This window comes from Coregonus lavaretus (genome assembly GCF_964263955.1).
Source record: "Coregonus lavaretus genome assembly, chromosome: 1".
In the NCBI taxonomy this organism is placed as follows: domain Eukaryota; kingdom Metazoa; phylum Chordata; class Actinopteri; order Salmoniformes; family Salmonidae; genus Coregonus; species Coregonus lavaretus.
Window position 1 is genome coordinate 43,486,529 of NC_139988.1, and position 14,961 is coordinate 43,501,489.

At 40.2% G+C, this 14,961-nt stretch overlaps 1 protein-coding gene across 1 annotated transcript in view; it reads right to left on the reverse strand.

Annotated features, from left to right (window-relative positions):
• Positions 1-14,961, reverse strand: part of LOC311129322 (protocadherin-15-like) — a gene marked incomplete at both ends in the record, with an annotated part of 432,090 nt that overhangs the window by 297,812 nt on the left and 119,317 nt on the right. The window lies entirely within an intron of this gene.

The following is a 14,961-nucleotide window of genomic DNA, read 5'->3' on the forward strand; positions in this document are numbered from 1 at the left end:
GTTTTCAATAAGCAAGATTAAATTCACAAAAAATAGAGTGAATACTAAACTAAACGTAACAACAACTTGTTTTAAATAGGATGTGTCTAAATACACTTACAGTCACCATAATTGCTTCCAATGGGCATATAATATTAAAACAGCGCAGAATATGGTGGGTGTGACAAGGTGAGGTAGGGCCCAGGAGCAGTGTAGCGGATGATTTGGACGGAGTCAGGCGCAGTAGGTGTAAATCCCAGAATAATGGTTTATTCGGCCAATACAGCGGTTCGCAGCAATGAGTAAAAAAACGACAGTGCGACTTAAAGGCGCACTGGGGAAAACAAAATATAATGTACATAATGCTCCACTGAGCTATCGTCACCTCCACATGGAAACAATCACCCACAAAGACATTGGGGGCAGAGGGAATACTTATACAAGGACTGATGAGGGGATATGAACCAGGTGTGTGTAAAAAAAAAAAGACAAAACTAATGGAATGATGAGAAGAGGAGCGGTAGTGGCTAGAAGGCCGGTGACAACGAACGCCGAAGCCTGCCCGAACAAGGAGAGGAGGCAGCTTCGGAGGAAGTTGTGATAAGCAGAGAAGAGAACCAGACGAGGAACCAGTGGTTTAGAATAAACCTACAGTGGGGAAGAAAAGTATTTAGTCAGCCACCAATTGTGCAAGTTCTCCCACTTAAAAAGATGAGAGAGGCCTGTCATTTTCATTATAGGTACACGTCAACTATGACAGACAAATTGAGAAAAAAATATCCAGACAATCACATTGTAGGATTTTTAATGAATTTATTTGCAAATTATGGTGGAAAATAAGTATTTGGTCACCTACAAACAAGCAAGATTTCTGGCTCTCACAGACCTGTAACTTCTTCTTTAAGAGGCTCCTCTGTCCTCCACTCGTTACCTGTATTAATGGCACCTGTTTGAACTTGTTATCAGTATAAAAGACACCTGTCCACAACCTCAAACAGTCACACTCCAAACTCCACTATGGCCAAGACCAAAGAGCTGTCAAAGGACACCAGAAACAAAATTGTAGACCTGCACCAGGCTGGGAAGACTGAATCTGCAATAGGTAAGCAGCTTGGTTTGAAGAAATCAACTGTGAGAGCAATTATTAGGAAATGGAAGACATACAAGACCACTGATAATCTCCCTCGATCTGGGGCTCCACGCAAGATCTCACCCCGTGGGGTCAAAATTATCACAAGAACGGTGAGCAAAAATCCCAGAACCACAAATAACAAAACCTACCATCAGTAACACACTACGCCGCCAGGGACTCAAATCCTGCAGTGCCAGACGTGTCCCCCTGCTTAAGCTAGTACATGTCCAGGCCCATCTGAAGTTTGCTAGAGTGCATTTGGATGATCCAGAAGAGGATTGGGAGAATGTCATATGGTCAGATGAAACCAATATAGAACTTTTTGGTAAAAACTCAACTCGTCGTGTTTGGAGGACAAAGAATACTGAGTTGCATCCAAAGAACATCATACCTACTGTGAAGCATGGGGGTGGAAACATCATGCTTTGGGGCTGTTTTTCTGCAAAGGGACCAGGACGACTGATCCGTGTAAAGGAAAGAATGAATGGGGCCATGTATCGTGAGATTTTGAGTGAAAACCTCCTTCCATCAGCAAGGGCATTGAAGATGAAACATGGCTGGGTCTTGACAATGACAATGATCCCAAACACACCGCTCGGGCAACGAAGGAGTGGCTTCGTAAGAAGCATTTCAAGGTCCTGGAGAGGCCTAGCCAGTCTCCAGATCCCAACCCCATAGAAAATATTTGGAGGGAGTTGAAAGTCCGTGTTGCCCAGCGACAGCCCCAAAACATCACTACTCTGGAGGAGATCTGCATGGAGGAATGGGCCAAAATACCAGCAACAGTGTGTGAAAACCTTGTGAAGACTTACAGAAAATGTTTGACCTGTGTCATTGCCAACAAAGGGTATATAACAAAGTATTGAGAAACTTTTGTTATTGACCAAATACTTATTTTCCACCATAATTTGCAAATAAATGTATTAAAAATCCTACAATGTGATTTTCTGGAATTTATTTTTTCATTTTGTCTGTCATAGTTGACGTGTACCTATGATGAAAATTACAGGCCTCTCTCATCTTTTTAAGTGGGAGAACTTGCACAATTGGTGGCTGACTAAATACTTTTTTCCCCCACTGTAAATACTTTACTGGGGGAAAAATCAACAGTAAGTACAAAGTAAAACTTGGGAAGACAACAAACATTATAACTCAAAAACTCACTCAGGAGTCAAACACACATGGCAAACAAATCAAGCTTCTGCAAAGTGTAATAGAAAACACACCTCTCTAAAAGGAAATCATATTTAGTAACTGAAAACACAGAGGTTCTCTTGTTTCATGATGGGCATGGACACATGTAGCCTACATCATGGAGGGGGTTTTACGCACGTCCAAAGCATGGCAAAAATAATGTAGGCCTGCCTACAATAGATATATAAAAAGGGAATGTCAGCTCACTGTTTAGCTCCTCTCAAATGTGATCTTTTAATAAAGCTTTGGTGATTAAGATTTATTTCCAAGTGGTCTCACGAGCCAAACACTTTATCAACGGTCTTGACTAGCCTACTTCATTACATCGAGCAGGACAAAAAGAAAACATTACTGTTTTATGTTTCTAAATACGAAGTATACAGGCACCAAAAGCACATCTTGTTCCATGTGCATAATGGGCAGTGTGTGTCAAGGCTGGATAGGCTGTGTTTCCATCATCAAAATTAATTCCACAACCAACTACCGCTAAAACCAACTTTTGGTTGGTCTTAAATATCCCTACCATCACTGTCTGAAATTAGCACTTTGTATCATGTTTTTACGGATTCAAATATTTCCACCCCTCCCATCTGAGCCCAAGCATGCTGATGTTAGACAGGTAAATTTCTGAACCTGGCGTTAGGGCTGGAAAATGCCAGTGCAACAGTTTTTACATTGCGAAATAGCAAACTAACATGCATTTGACACTAGCACCACCTTAACACCAGCCCAAACATAAAGCACTTAGTCACTTACTCTCTCAAGCTAATACTTACAAAACTCACAAAGGAAAGAGGTCATGTTGACACGCTCACACAAGATAAAGTAAACTTCTGCAAGGGGTGAGAGGCCTTGATAAAACAAATTCTACAGAAACGTTCCACCTATTGGTTTCTCTCCACACTCTTAGAAAAAAGGGTTCCAAAAGGGTTATTTGCGGAAGGATGGGGTTCTACAAGAACCGTTTTGATCAGAAGTACCCTTTTTGGAAGACATGGGTTCTTTACAAGGCAAAGTGTTCTACCTAGAACCTTTAACATCATAAGAACCATTTTTGGAAGAAAGGGTTCTTTGATGATTCTTTGGAAGGCAATAATGATTATTTGGAAGGGAAGAAGGGTTCTACATAGAACCATACAGTTGAAGTCGGAAGTTTACATACACTTAGGTTGGAGTCATTAAAACTTGTTTTTCAACCACTCCACACATTTCTTGTTAACAAATTATCGTTTTGGGAAGTCGGTTAGGACATCTACTTTGTGCATGACACAAGTAATTTTTCCAACAATTGTTTACAGACAGATTATTTCACTTATAATTCACTGTATCACAATTCCAGTGGGTCAGAAGTTTACATACGTTAAATTGACTGTGCCTTTAAACAGCTTGGAAAATTCCAGAAAATGATGTCATGGCTTTAGAAGCTTCTGATAGGCTAATTGACATCATTTGAGTCAATTGGAAGTTTACCTGTGGATGTATTTCAAGGCCTACCTTCAAACTCAGTGCCTCTTTGCTTGACATCATGGGAAAATCAAAAGAAATCAGCAAAGACCTCAGAATTTTTATTTTTGACCTCCACAAGTCTGGTTCATCCTTGGGAGCAATTTCCAAATGCCTGAAGGTACCACGTTCATCTGTCCAAACAATACTACGCAAGTATAAACACCATTGGACCACGCAGCCATCATACCGCTCAGGAAGGAGACGCGTTCTGTCTCCTAGAGATGAACGTACTTTGGTGTGAAAAGTGAAAATCAATCCCAGAACAACAGTAAAGGACCTTGTGAAGTTGCTGGAGGAAACAGGTACAAAAGTATCTATATCCACAGTAAAACAAGTCCTATATCGACATAACCTGAAAGGCCGCTCAGCAAGGAAGAAGCCACTGCTCCAAAACCGCCATAAAAAAGCCAGACTATGGTTTGCAACTGCACATGGGGACAAAGATCGTACTTTTTGGAGAAATGTCCTCTGGTCTGATGAAACAAATATAGAACTGTTTGGCCATAATGACCATCGTTATGTTTGGAGGAAAAAGGGGAAAGCTTGCAAGCCGAAGAACACCATCCCAACCGTGAAGCACGGGGGTGGCAGCATCATGATGTGGGGGTGCTTTGCTGCAGGAGGGACTGGTTTACTTCACAAAATAGATGGCATCATGAGGAAGGAAAATTATGTGGATATATTGAAGCAAAATCTCAAGACATCAGTCAGGAAGTTAAAGCTTGGTCGCAAATGAGTCTTCCAAATGGACAATGACCCCAAGCATACTTCCAAAGTTGTGGCAAAAAGGCTTAAGGACAACAAAGTCAAGGTATTGGAGTGGCCATCACAAAGCCCTGACCTCAATCCTATAGAAAATGTGTGGGCAGAACTGAAAAAGCGTGTGTGAGCAAGGAGGCCTACAAACCTGACTCAGTTACACCAGCTCTGTCAGGAGGAATGGGCCAAAATTCACCCAACTTATTGTGGGAAGCTTGTGGAAGGCTACCCGTAATGTTTGACCCAAGTTAAACAATTTAAGGGCAATGCTACCAAATACTAATTGAGTGTATGTAAACTTCTGACCCACTGGGAATGTGATGAAATAAATAAAAGCTGAAATAAAACTTTCTCTCTACTATTATTCTGACATTTCACATTCTTAAAATAAAGTGGTGATCCTAACTGACCAAAAACAGGGAATTATTACTAGGATTAAATGTCAGGAATTGTGAAAATCTGAGTTTACATGTATTTGGCTAAGGTGTATGTAAACTTCCGACTTCAACTGTATATAATATTTCCCAGCATGCTCTATTGCAGGGAGATTTTCAGAATTTGTTTTACTGTAATATCTGTGTTTTTGCATGTACATTGATTGGTTGATTCATGTTATGCTACACAAAGACAAATAACATACAGTTTTCTAAACTAATCCAATCTGTTAGTAATTGGATTTAATGCACCCGTTACTGAAATGGTTGTTCCAGTTTAGATGATTGAGGTAGTCTCAGTATTCATTCTTCCCTACCCTGGCACTCATTCTGAATGCAGGTTGTGGGTGATTAACAATTCTAATTGTTGGATATCCTAACTCTGGTTGGATTCCAATAGGAATTACACATCACTTTGCAAGCCAGCATAATGTGATTTGCAGGCCTGATGTGGCCAGTAAAACAGAAGGTCCCTAACACCACTGTGTTAGGGTATAACTAGGCCATCAAAGACAGGCATTATGATATACACTGAGTATACACAACATTAATATCACCTGCTTTTTCCATGACATAGAATGACTAGGTAAATCCAGATTAAAGCTATGATCCCTTATTGATGTCACTTGTTAAATCAATTTCAATCAGTGCAGATAAAGAGGAGACAGGTTAAAGAAGGATTTTTAAGCCTTGAGACAATTGAGACATGGATTGTGTATGTGTTCCATTCAGAGGGTGAATGGGCAAGACAAAAGATTTAAGTGCCTTTGAACAGTGTATGGTAGTAGGTGCCAGGCACACCGGTTTGTGTCAAGAACTGCAACACTGATGGGTTTTTCACGCTCAACAGTTTCCTGTGTGTATCAAGAATGGTCCACCACCCAAAGGACATCCAGCCAACTTGACACAACTGTGGGAAGCATTGGAGTCAACATGGGCCAGCATCCCTGTGGAACACTTTCGACACCTTGTAGAGTCCATGCCCCGACCTCGGTGTGTGCAACTCAATATTAGGAAGGTGTTCCTAATGTTTGGTATACTCAGTGTATGTAATGTATTGTCATAAATAATGACATTTTAAAGGCTAATCAGGCTGGTGGAACCGTTCATAGAGGGTTCTAGGAAGAACCCTCCAAAGATAAAAGGGTTCTCAGTAGAACCCTTCTTAGAGGGCTCTAGGCAGAACTCTTCATAGAGGGTTCTAGGTATAACCATATACAGGGGGTTCATTGAAGAACCCTACATAGAGGGTTCTAGATAGAACCGTTTGCAAAGGGTTCTAACCAGCACCAAAAAGGGTTCCCCTATGGGGACAAACCAAAGAACCCTGTATGGTTCTACTTATCACCTTTTTTTCTAAGAGTGCACTCACTTAAAGACAGGGTCATTCTCCACTGACCACCTCACCTCCTGAGCATATAATCTATTCCAGACATCACAGTGTGACCAGCCCACTTTTATTCCAAATATCAAAAGACACTCTGCAGCATCCCAGAACCATGCTACCAGACAGGGCTGACACTGAAAATCCCAGAAGCTATGGGAAGGTCTGTAGATGGAATTGTACTTCACTAGATTTTATATGGTTATGTTTCAAACAATAGGTATGCAATTCAAAGTTAATATAGACAATTTTCTCTAATTGAGAGGCCAGGCGCCAAGGACAGTCAGTGCCTTTGCGTGAGTTTTGTAGATATTGAAGATATATTAAAGATAATACCTTTCATAAGGTGTAAGCCTTGATGACTCATAACTGACTGTCTAGACTCACGATATCTTAGACTTTGGACCAATATAGTAAATCCCAGGATAATTACAGTACAGGAGCTAAGGTTTACCAAAGGCTTTGAAGTTAGTGGGAGGAAAATCTAAAGATTAGTGAAAAAATACTAATCAATAAGCACTTAAGTTGTTCTGTACTGAAGTCCAACCAAGACTAGGTTTAATTTTGTTTGATCTTTAAAATAATCCAATAAACATGATATGTTCCACGCAATAAGCAGTAATAGCCTGAACAGAAAAGTAATGAGTGTCCTCAATCCACTAAAAAAACCCATGCTGTAAGAAACAATCCAATACTTAGACTTTTCAAGACCAGAAGTCTTGTATAAGAGGTTGTGTAAGAAGTAAGATTTTCCTCTATTACAGACACGGTGGATCAAACTCTGTGTCCAATTGGATGTGTCAGTGGCTTGGGTTTGGCAACCACTGTCGACCCCTGCAGTTTCACACCCTGGACCCTTTAGCACCCATCAATCAGGTGTGAATGGGGAGAGTGAGCAAAGCTGCACTGATACACAAATAGCATAGGCTATGTATTGTAGACACAGGCACGTGTATACTCGCAAACACACACACAAAAACACAAACACACTCATACAGTTTACACATAGCAGAGATTGATATTAAGCGGTTCAAAAGCATTTTTTACATATGTCACTCTTGACACATGGACTGTGTCAAAACCCCTTTTAAGATAACATAGTGGCATGCTACAATGCACAGGATGTCCTTGGTGTAAGTGACACTAATATTACCGCTATACTGTACGTGTAAGTTAAAGGGGCAATCTGCTGTTTAAACAAAAACAAAGCACCACTCTTTCAACGTTTTGGTAAAGAGCTGAGAGATGGGGCAAAATAAATGTTACCACACTTAAATTCATAGACAGCGCCATGGATGCAAGAACTGACGGACTCAATATGTGTGCAATAATAGTGTTTAACATGATTTTTGAATGTCTATCTTGTTGCTGTATCCCACACATGCAATTATCTGTAAGGTCCCTCAGTTGAGCAGTGAATTTCAAACACAGATTCAACCACAAAGACCAGGGATTTTTTCCATTACCTTGCAAAGAAGGCCACCTATTGGTTGATGGGTATAAATAAAAAAAGCAGACATTGAACATCCCTTGGTCAAGTTATTAATTACACTTTGGATGGTGTATCAATACACCCATTCACTACAAAGATACATGAGTCCTTCCTAACTCAGTTGCCGGAGAGGAAGGAAACCCCTCAGGGATTTCACCATGAGGCCAATGGTGGCTTTAAAACATAGTTTAATGGCAGTGATAGGAGAAAACTGAGGATGTATCAACAACATTGTAGTTACTCCACAATACTAACCTAATTGACAGAGTGAAAAGAAGGAAGCCGGTATATAATACAAATATTCCAAAACATGCACCTGTTTTCAACAAGGCACTAAAGTAATACTGCAAAAAATGTGGAATACAAAGTGTTATGTTTTGGGCAAATCCAATTCAACACATTACTGAGTTCCACTTTCCATATTTTCAAGCATAGTGGTGGCTGCATCATCTTATGGGTATGCTTGTAATCATTATGGACTGGGGAGTTTTTCAGGATAAAAAAGAAAAGGAATAGAGCACAGGCAAAATCCTAGAGGAAAATCAGGTTCAGTCTGCTTCAGACACTGGGAGATGAACTCAACTTTCAACAGGACAATAACCTAAAACACAAGGCCAAATTAACATTAGAGCTGCTTACCAAGAAGACAGTGAGTGGCCGAGTTACAGTTTTGACTTAACTCTACTTGAAAATGTATGGCGAAACCTGAAAATGGTTTGACAGAAGAATTGAAGAATTCTGAAAAGAAAAATTGGCAAATGTTGCACAATCCAGGTGTGGAAAGCTCTTAGAGACTTACCCAGAAAGACTCACAGCTGTAATCGTTGCCAAAGGTGCTTCTACAAAGTATTGACTCAGGGGTGTGAATACTTATGTAAATGAGATATTTATGTATTTCATTTTCAATAAATGTGCAAACATTTATAAAAACATGTTTCACATTGTGGGGTATTGTGCGCAGATGCGTGAGAAAAAAAACATATATTTAATCCATTTTGAAATCAGGCTGTAACACAACAAAATATGGAATAACTCAAGGAGTAGGAATACTTTCTGAAGAAACTGTCATTGAGTGTGAGTTCTCTCAGCTTGACCCTCGTTCGCTGATCTTCAGCCTCACACACAAAGAAATGCAAGCACACACACACACACACATACCAGCTGCTAAGTGATCCGCCTTGCAATGCCCACTGCCACCTACATGTGTGCTAAGCCACCGCCTCCAACTGAGCATGAGATGTCGCATTCCAAAATGATTAACAATTACTACAGCTGAAGTAATTTGATCCATAGAAAACATCTGTCTGTTTATACATTAATGACAAAGTAAACTAGAACTACTGAGCCAAATGATAAGAAAATATGAGGGAACAGCTGTTTAGTAGCCTGCTGTGTATAGAGTAGGAAACAAGTGAAAACCTCCAAATGAAATGAGTCAATGCAAAGCAGCTGAATTGAGCAACAGACCATACCAGAACCAGACATTTTCTATTGTTTCGGCAAACAAAATCTCCACATAAATCCGCTAACCCACCATGTCCCTCAGATGACACTGACACAGTCTGTTGGAGTCTTGTTCGTTTTCTCATTCAAGGCACAGGGGCCCAAGATGCAAGGGTTAGTTAAAAAATTAAACAACTTCATTGCATTAAATGATTTATTCAAAGACCAGCTATATTTCTCATAGACAGCATAATCCCCTTGTTACGTACATTTTCTAAATGAGATTATTCTATAGGGTCCAGATTAGCTGCATCTCCCTCTGCACCACATCCCCTTTCACCCATAGTGTCTAATGAGCGACTTTGGTTTATTGACTTTCATTGTTCCACTAAATATTTTCACATCCATGAAAGTGGTATTGTATGAGAACTTCAGGGTCTTTATTCAGGGAACTTGTGAGCATCCCACAAGCTAAATCTGCATGGAGAGTGAAAGCCTTCTGATTAGCTTTGTGTTGTAAGTAAAGCTCAGTCACACTCTCAGTCCTGACAACGAGACTCAAGACATGCTCTCAACAATGCAAGTCTATTAAACACAGACACATACAATCTTAAGGAGAATGCAGACAAAAAGACAAGCTCTCTCTCATTCTATCACTCTCTCTCTTTCACCCTCTTTCATTCTCTCTATGCTCCCTCTCCTTCTTCCTTTATTTCTCTCTCTCTCTCTCTCTCTCTCTCTCTCTCTCTCTCTCTCTCTCTCTCTCTCTCTCTCTCTCTAATCTCTCTCTCTACTCTCTCTCTCTACTCTCTCTCTGTTCACTCCATTCGGTTGTGAGTAACTGGGAGGATTTTGTGATTACTTTCCAGACCTAAGCCTTGACTGGAGAGATCAAGGCTGTTGAAGATGGACTAGTTTCATTCTCTGCCTCGCCACAGCTGCTCCATGGATGGCAATGAGCTTCTTAACAATGCCTCTGCAGCACACCTTATCACTCCTATTTGGGCTTATTACCACTATCTGAACCCATAACGTAGAAGTTATACTTCTCATCTCCACTATATTATTTGCATCTGCACAAACGCTTCCTTCCTTGCTTCCTTCACATGATGCAACTCTTCACAGAGACAACACTTTTTGTGGTCCTCCCAGCTGAGTATGAGGAAATGTTATAGTTAACTAAGTTTTAGCAAGAGACAGGAAGTTTGCAAGCCCTTCCACATCAGAGCCGGTGTAGTAGGATTCGATATTAGTCCTTCATTGACGCTTTGCCTGTTTGATGGTTCGCCGGAGGGCGTAGCGGGATTTCTTATAAGCATGCGGATTAATGTCCCACTCCTTGCAAGCGGCATCTCTAGCCTTTAGCTCAGTATGGATGTTGCCTGTAATCCATGGCTTCTGGTTGGGATATGTACATACGGTAACTGTGGGGACGACATCATCGATGCACTTGTAGTATCTGAGGTTTTCATATTGTTGGTTAAATGAACTTTACTTTACTTTGCTGAAACATCTGGAAAGTATTACTATAGGGGCCCCCTAAAACAGTGGACATTGGGATATGTGGAGGCCAGGGATTGGTCTATTCAAAACACACCATCTTATGTTACATAGGGCATAGGGTATATATATAACATATTTGAACAAAGGAAGGAGAGAGTGATCATATTTGAGATTGGGTTTGTTGCTCTCCAGATTCTGCAGAAGTCTGTAAATTGATGCTGAAATCTTTGATATAATAAACCATTATAATTAAGTACAGTGTCAGCTGATTTCTTATCAACACATCATCGCAGCATCGTTTGGCCACCAAAGAAATTGGCGACAAGGATTTTGGGACGAGTTGCGTCTGTTTCAGCGTTACATCATGGGCTCCGAACTGACTCCCGCTCCAGAGGCCGGCAGATAAGGTAAGCTTTCTCACAACTTTGGGCGCTGGTCAGTTCGTGTGGCTGTGTGTGCGTTGAAGGAATGCACCGTGAAGAACCTGTGTGTGCCATGCTGTGATTGCTGTGTGATGAGATTCTGTTCTAAATTTCTACATTTGTTTGCGTTGGAAACAACGCAAACAGGGGGGAGTATGAATATGATAAAGGATCTAAGGAAAAAAGGAATTGATAACACTGGGCCCAGGGAAATTTGGCTTGAATAAAATTAAAGGAAAAAGGAATAGAATAAAGGAATAAGGGACAAAGAACTAAGGAAAAAGGTATACTGATTAGGACGTCGCTGATCTACGGAAGCCCTCAAATGAGGCGATCATTAGATGGGCCACAAATCTGGGAAGTCACTAGGTGAATTTTCGGGTCAGTTCCAAGGGACTGTGAGTTTGTAGAATACACATTCAATTGTATGTTACCTCTCGGTATATAGTTGACGAGGTATATGTCCGAAGTAGCCTCTCATTGAATATCTGCAACTCAAGGTAGCACACATTTAGGAAGGAAAATAAAGGAATAGGAGCGGCGGAAGCATGCTTTTGGAATTGTATGAATGGATGCATTCTTGTTGATTGAATAGTTTTCATGTGTGAGAGAGAGAAAGAGAGTGTGTGTGTGCGCAAATAAAGATGTCTCTGCTTTGTTTGAGCTGTGTGGATTGTGCAGAGAGTTATATAATATAATAATAATATGCCATTTAGCAGACGCTTTTATCCAAAGCGACTTACAATCGTGCGTGCATACATTTTTGTGTATGGGTGGTCCCGGGGATCGAACCCACTACCTTGGCGTTACAAGCGCCGTGCTCTACCAGCTGAGCTACAGCTCAACTCATGCTATGATAAGATTTTATGTTAGATATATATACATATATATGTTTTGGTTGAGAACAAGGGTTTTAGTTTTTTGTAAGGAAATATGTTAATTACGGTTAAAAACGTATGAGTCTCCATTTGAGAGAACGTTTTAAAATTGGTTAAAATCTATGAGCCCCCGGGAGGACGTTATGATTGTATAGAGAGGTTTTGTAATGGATAAGAAAATAACTATAAATCTGCAGATTGGAGTAGAATGGGTGAAGAAAGAGGAGAGAGAAAATAGACTAAAGTAAAGTTAAGTAACTTCGAAGTAGAATTTGTGTTCTATGTTTTGTGTTGGTTTGTGCGTTTTGTTCAGTGTTACTGTTGTATGTGTGGTAAATGTGTTTTTTTGGAAAGAACGGAGAGACAGCTGGTCTGTCTGCTGTTTGACTTAGAGAAAAATTGCTTGCGGGAGTGCTCATCTCACTCTGAAGACACACTAATAAATGAACTGTGGAGTTCTAGTGGGGAGTTTCATGTGTGGAGTTCTAGGGGTTTGCAGTTAAACAGAGCGAATATGCCACTCCCCTGCCTGCACTGAGCTGCTGTGACACGCAGACTTATAGCTGAAAAAATTAAGGGGGAGATTTGAATACACATGAATAAAGTATTCTGTCTGTTAAGCGGCTGTTGCTTGACTAAGAAAACATATTTGATGATTACTACAATAGTTTAATATCTGTATTGTATGGTTGAAATAACCCAGTGAGCACATAAAATACTAAATTGTTGTCTGTTTCTTTTGTTCTCCTGTGGTGTGAAAGACGAGAAGGAGGAGACAGAGAGAGAGGAGGTGCTGACCAGTGCGTCACGTGACAGCGTGTGCTGTCCCGGATCCAGTCCAATTAAGGCCAGTTTGTGTATGCCTAAAATATTTCATGTTGTGACCATTTAGCAGGGACGTGGCAACATACTGATCAATTGATGTAATTGAGAATTGCACATTGAAGTTTTTTTGTCCGTGGGTTGTTTTGATTAGAGTTGTTTTGGAAATCCAGCACTGAGATTATTCTGTAAAATTAAGGTGATAGGGTGCTTATTAAGCAATTTGTTTTGTGGGTGCTGTAGTGTTGCTGGATTACAGGTCTTTCTTTTTTGATTGCTCTGAAGTTGACTAGTTTCCTTTACTTTTCTTTATCGGATGTGGTAAGATTGCCACTAATCAATAATTTGGAGAAGAAAAATAAATAAAAATAATTTATTTTATTTTTTATTATAAAATTATAAAATTTATTATACAATGCGGAAAAAGGACATAAAAACTATGAAAGTAATTACTCCTGTTGATGTAGTACAAAATAGTAACCCTTTAGGTAATGGTATTGCAAGGTTATCTGGAAAATGGAATAAACGTTGGCCTGACATTGAACAACCATGGCCAGTGGAAGGGACTCTTAACCCAGACGTAATTAAAATAATGCAAGTGCTTGTGTCCACATATAAGGCAGATCAAAAGATGGAGAATAAAGGGGAACAACGTAAAGAAAAGAGACAAATAGAGCTGGGTGTTCTTAAGTTGTTTGAAAATGAGGGACAAAAACTGATAAAAGATACAAAAGATAAAAGAGACAGAGGTATAGAGAAAATGGCAAAAGAGGCAAAGGTAAAAGAAAAACTAATGGCAGAAGTCAATACACCTTTCTCACATAAGGATTCAGCAAAAAGACCCCCACCTTACGAGGAAGAAATAGAGTTTAAGGACGTCTATCCTCAGCTTCCAGTGATAATTCAGGAGGGTGATTATTGCATCAGAGATGAAGATGAACGAATAATAGAGAGAGGACAAGCAGAAACGACCATAAAGATGAATCCAAACTCCAAAAGAAAGAAGAAAACGACATGTCTGGAAACTAAGGGTAGAGTGAGGTTCAGGAGAATGGAATTTGAAGATGATGATGATGATGATCAGAGTGATTCAGAAGAGATCCTGGGTGGATATGACCCTGTGATCAGACGGAGGTTGGCCAGAGCGGAAAGAAGGGGTGATGGAAGTTGGAAGAAGAAGGATACAAGAGATTCGACCTCTGATGAAAGTGAAGATGGAGACAGAGATGAAGATTTTGAGATTAAAGGTGCTTCATGTTCAAGAGGATTTTATCCTACAATGACTAGCACAGAAGAAATAGAAAGAGATATAGATAGATGCATATCATGCTTGGATAAGGCAAATAATGTAGAAGAAGTAAGAGAATTGGAAGAACAACTCAAGAAGCTGAAGATACAGAAGGAAAAACTGCTGAAAAAAAAGGAGGTATTCATTGCGGCCAAGAAAAGGGAGCACAAGTAAGAAGATGATGCCAGTGATAATTCGAGGACAGAACCTGGAGTATAAGCCTTTGTAGAATACCGATATGTCGGATATACTTGAGAGGCTGCCTACTCTTCAAGATGGAGCATATCCTTGGATTTCAAAGTTGGAAGAAATTACGGTGGGAACACAGTCTGCCATAGGAGACATTAAGATACTTTTGGCTAATCTCCTTGGGATTCCAGGTATGGAATACATTTTTCAGAGAGCTGGACTTAATCGATATATGGGCACTGCGGTGAATGATCCTGAGTTGTTAGCTGCAAGTAGAAATCGGCTGTGGAGAGCACTGAAAGATACATTTCCAACAAATGTGCATCCTGACAACATTCTGATTGACCCACTAAAACAACAAGAAAATCAGAGAGCCTATGTGTCAAGAGCTCATCAAGTGTGGAGAAATATTACCGGAAATGATCCAGATGTGAGTCAAATAGAGCAGTCAATTTTGCGAGCTAAACTGCAGATGGGGCTGCCCTCACCAGTAAGGAGCAAACTGGTAGAGGTGGTTGGACTTGGAAGCATGGCAA